We start from the raw sequence: 5952 nt of genomic DNA, 5'->3' as shown, positions 1-5952 counted from the left end.
AGTGATACTAAACATTTCATCCATGATCATTCTTCTCTGTGGAGGCTGTCCTGTAGGGGGTTTAGCAATACCTTCAGCACCTCCTCATAGCTGCTGATAGTAACCAGTCTCCTAAAATTGTGGCAGTCAAAAGTGTCTCCAGCTATTGTCCACTGCCTAAAATGGACAGAACTCACATTTAAGATCTGCTAATCTAAACTGCCCTGTTAATAAATGGCTTATGGATCCATTTATTCAAGATCACCTGTAAACTATAAGAAATAAACTTTATTCTTTAAAATTTTGTGTGACTGTCTCTATGACAATTATTTTAATTACTAATAAGAAAGAAAAGATGATATGAGAACTTGTGCCTGGATATGGTCATGTAGCTCTGGTGAAGGTCAGCAAGTTGTGACCACTCTTACTAAGAGTAGTCTTTATGTTTATTTTAATGAAATCTTCTTTCCAAAACACAGTAGAAGTATGTCTCCTTATCGTCATGGTTGATAGAATTGATTTTAATCATTCTTTTTTGACTATTCCATCTGAAATAAAGGAATCACCTAGAGAGTAGATATCTGCTCAGGTAGAATGATACAAAAGTTATGAAGTGACAAAGATATATAATTCTTTCTTGTACATTTCAAACCCAGAGATTTTGAGGGCTTCAGTCACTCTGCATTCAGTAGGTTAAGAATGTTGATATAAAATTTTTTAAAAAATTAAAAAAATGTTAATATAGATAATCCACTTTCTGATGAGACTGATAGACAAATTAGAAAGCAAATTTTAAAATTTGTGACACATGCACTTATAGATACATAAGTTAAATCCTAAAGAACCACCCATGAATGGCACCATCACTGACATGACTTCCATCTTGGCAGCTGCTTTAGGGTCAGTAGGAATAAAGGCAAATGCTTTCTCTGAAATGTTTTTCTTGAGTGAAGAATTAGAAGAGGAACGTGAAGTGATCTATCTATGTCATGAAACTGCAGCTGTCATTGTGAGTTAATAAATCTTTTCTGGTTTTGTCACCTGTTCCCCTTAAAACTGCTAGTACAGAGTGGATGTACTCTGAATCCATGACCCTTTACCTGAGCACCGCTGTGACAGGAAGCCTACCATCTTGATGTGGGTCACAACCTTGCTTCAGGTACACACATCATAATAGATCCCCCCTGCCTATGCATCCAGTTTTGGGCCCGGATATTCCTCTTCGAAAACACCTTCTGCAGAGATGTGATTTTGCCTATTTTACTACTTAACTTCATAGAATGAAGGGGAGGGTTTCTTATTCCAGAGTACCACTACCAGTGTTATCAGAGTAAATACAAAGAAGTAACAGATCACATGAGAATGTGCAATATTACACAATTTTATTATGAATAAATTTCTAACTGCTCATGTTTTCAAAAACATAAAGGGTAAAAAGGTAATATTAATATCTATATCTATAATATCATATCTTTAATATCTATATCTATACAGATATAATGTAATATCTACATATCAGTTATTGATAAATATATCACCTTAATTTATAAATAGATCAGTAAATAAATAGATTGATTTTATAATACAAAATAATAGATTAAATACAAATAAATTACATAGAAAAACACATAAATACTATCTATGGCATCAATAAGTCTTTTAAAAAACATTGTAGGGAGTTATACATTTGTATCTTTAAAATGAAGTTTATAAATAGGTATGAAATATTGTATAGTGAAATTTTATACCAAATACTTATTCACACATGTTTTCTTGTAGAATGGATACATACTTAATAAAACTTCATAGTTTATTTTAAAATGATCAGAATCTGTTATATACAGATTTGAAAACAATTCACAGTGGGCAACGTCATTTTCAAAATGTTGTAAAATTCTACTTTTTTTTTTTTTTTCAGAACCGGGGATTGAACTCAGGCCCATATACTTGCCAGGGAAGCGCTTATTCCACTGAGCCATCTCCCCAGCCCAAAATTCTACTTCTGATTACGTGATGTTTTTCTAATCCCATTAATGTAGTCTCATTCTTCCACTTAGCCCTAGACTGTCACCTGCAGACTTGATGAGCCAATTCAAGAAGATCATTTCATAGAACTCTTTTTTCTGACATGGAATCCCTCTGTTAGATAAATTCTTTATCATTCTACATGGTTTATTGTCAAGTATCAGAGGATTTGTTTTATAAGAATAGTGTTTTCCTAAATTTTATAGTTGTCTATTGACATATAAGTGTTCACTAAAATATTTCTGTCTCAAAGCATACAAGTATAAATTTATGCTTATGTAAATATCAGTATTATAATTTGATGCTATAAATTTGTTTAATATAGTTGCTTCCTTGGCTTCCATTTTTAAGCCTGATACAAGTTGTTTGAAGGTCTTTTGTACCTTGTCATCTCTGACCTTGTTAACAATTCCCCTTTTCCTGTGATCATGCTGTAGCCCACAATCCTTCATTTCTTGTCCTACAGACCTAAAACCCAACACACAATGCACAATCTTTCCAAGAAAGCCCCATGGGAATAGTCCATGGGCCCAAGTAAGGGGCTCAAACATCCTCTCTCCCTCTCTGGTCACCCACTTACTGACTGGGGTCCCATCACCTCTAGACTTCCAATCCGCATCCTAACAGCACCCACAGACTTCATGGGGCCTGTGAGTTATATATATATATATATATATATATATATATATATATTGTTTGTTTGTTTGTTTTGTTTTGTTTCATCCATCTTGCTTTTACCTCCTCAGAGCATCTCGCCTGATACGCACACTCGAATCTAACTTTGCCATCCTGTCTCTCCTAGAGAGTGGCTGTACTGGTTTAGGGTTACTTTCATTAGAGCAACCTTAAGATCAAATTGCAAAGAAACCAATATAATAGAAATCACAAAATTGGTCATTATTAATTAATTTGATTGGAATTCCCTATTAAAAATTATCAAATAACAAAAAGAGACTTGGGTCTTTATATTCTTTTTGAAACCAGGGCATGGTGCTCTTTGCTCTTATATGTATTATATTATTTCTCCCCCACACCTACAAATATGTTGATTTGAAACAGAACCACAAGTGAAAAATATTTCCTCCCTCATCAAATAGTCTAGTCAAGTAGAAACAGGTGATATGACCTACTTTGCATTTTGCATGGATTATTTTTCTTGTCTCAGGGATTTGTATTCCCAAAATTGAAAACAGTTTAAAATAGGAAAGGTGTGAGCTTATTAGCACAGTAATACCCTCTAAATTCTCACTCCCTAGTGGAAGTAGAAAAGTGCTAATTAATCAATTGCTCAATTAGGAAAGGCTCTGAAGAGCATATTTGTCCTGGGAAAATATAAGCAGCTGATGATCTTATTGCAGCAGCTGATGCAGGCATCTTACAGGAATTATACTTAAAGTGGGAAATCTGGGGTATAACCTTCAATCAAAAATGTATTATGACTTAGAGATTTACTCCAACTTAAAAGTCTTTGACTTTGGAGATGAACTTTCTCCAATTAGACAATATTATGCATCTGTTATACAGCAAGGGAAGATAAAGAACAGCTTATATTTACTTAGTCTTTCATCTTAGTGATTATGTATTGGGTACTTACATACCTTTATAGTGTTTTGGGAGAATTTGATTATATCTATATTCAAAGTGTTTAGAGACTAAAAGGAAAGGGAAAAAATGCATGTCAGTAAAGAAATGTGTTTTCAATGCCCTCAGCGTAGCAGTGCAGCACACCATACATGTTTTATGACCTTATTAATTATGGGGTGCCATGTGTTCAGGACAGAGGCTGTGTAGAGCTGGGGCACAGAGTCTAATGTGGGCAGAACTGGAAAGAGGCTGGGACGCTGCACAAAATGAAAGTGAAGGACCTTGTGTGTTATAAGTATAAATTTAAATCTTACAGGGAAACAGCAAATCCATCATTTTAGACCATGTGTTAATATGCTCGGCCCTGATTTTTAGAATGAGTCTAAGATCAGTGTGTAGGAATAAGAAGCATGAGATCAGAAGATGGAAGACAAAGGCAGTAACTGCAAACAGACTTCAGGGAAAGCTCAGAGGAGTAAAATCTGCTGATTTAGGTTAGAAGTGAGAAGGGGCCTAAACTAGCTGAGTGAGCTCACGAACAACAGAACCTCCTCAAATGGCAGTTTTCTAAGCCTAAAAAGCTACTGAAGACATTTACTCCATGGACCTGAGGTTTAAGTTCTTTGGCCACCTGTAAACAAGTTGTTCCTGGTGGTAGCTGAACAGGCAGGCCCTGGACAGCAGGGGCTCCAGCCAGGGACAAGCCTGTCTGTCCACTGCTTTCCTTTGCTGTAATGTCCTTCTTCTGTCCAGTGCAGATTTATTCTAGCATGTGGCCTTCTTCCATAATACTGTCCCCATTTCTAGCCACTTTACATAGAAGCCAGTTAGACTCCATGATTTGGCTTTTAATCTCAGGATCTCTCTCCTTGGACTCATCTGCTGTCTGCTGATTGGTGACCACCTTGCCAGTCTCTGGGTTGAGATGGTTCCCTAATGTTCCTATGTTGACCTGTTTTTCTGAGAATCTAGAAACAATGAAACTAAGATAAGAATATTTAGTGTAATTTTTATTAAATTTATATTACAATGTTTAGGGAAAAAGTAAACAAATATAAAGATTTTCCTTCTGTTTTATTAAAGTGATGCTAATAAATGACATGTAACCAGTCTCAAGGTCCAGATGAATCACCAAAAACATCAGTAAAATGGCTACATCTCTTTATAATAGTAAATTTTTGTAATACAATCACAATTAAAACTAAGTACCTTGCCTTGAAAATCTTACTTTCCATCTCCTGTGTTAAGTTGATTATCCACCCAGCCAGCTACATTATAACTCTCATAGTAAATAGTTATTGAATTCAATCACCTACAATATTTTTTCCATAATTTTATTGAGAAACAAATAGCAATGAGACAGTTTTAAATCAAATTGGTAGGACAGTTTCAATAATTAACACATTGCATACTATCTTTAGTGGTTATTTGCTGTACAAGATGTAGACCTGATATTCTATTTACAAACACTATTAGAACAAATCCTTCTATTCATTAAGAGAATGTAACTATATATCTATCCTAACCATTTTGAATACACCGATACAAAATGGACATTCATCTATATCCCCTTTTTTGTTAAGTTCCATTATTTGAATATTATAAGTGTGTTAAGTCAGCAAAATATTCTAAAAGAGCCCAGAAGTTCATAATAGTATTGGTTCTTCCTCTTGACTGGCAGTGTCAGAAATTGTTGACCTGAGTCCCCTACAGCTCAGCATAACACCATCACTTTACTTCTTATACTTCGTTATTATACTTTTCTGCTGAATGGTTAAGACCAAGATGAAGCAAGACCTATGCAAAAAGAGTTGTTGCTTTTGGATTTGATGAAGTAAGTCAAATCCCCTCAGGATTTATCCTGAGATTCTATACCTCAGATTGCAGATCCTTTGTCAGTGTCCGCCATGTGGATTAGTCACGGCCAATGTTTGGCCAATGTGCTCTCTGTGAAAGCCTGAAAGAATGTTTTCTGTCCATGTGACTCTCCTTAGGCACACTCTACATCGTCGATCATATTCCTCTTTGGCTCCATAATCTCCTTGATCAGAAAATTTGAGATGCTACTGAGTTACATGATGTTACAGTACAAGTTCTCATATGTCCTGAGTCTTAACTGACCTTAGAAAGCTGGGCCAAAATGTTGGCTTTCCTTGCAGCCCTCCTTTTTCTCTCATTTTGGTCTGCAAACTTAGGTTGTTAACCCTCCAGAAGAGAAGCTTACTGTATACCATACAACCTAGGCTGTTAAGGTTAAACTCACTATCTGTGTGAATATCAAACATCTTAGGCAGAACATGGAACAGGTATTTTTCATCAAGTATTGATAAGTTGAACTTTAAGTCCCTATAGAATATGATGAAA

This window comes from Octodon degus, unplaced genomic scaffold (genome assembly GCF_000260255.1).
Source record: "Octodon degus isolate 3935 unplaced genomic scaffold, OctDeg1.0 scaffold00196, whole genome shotgun sequence".
Classification (NCBI taxonomy): Eukaryota; Metazoa; Chordata; class Mammalia; order Rodentia; family Octodontidae; genus Octodon; species Octodon degus.
This window is presented reverse-complemented; position numbering follows the sequence as displayed.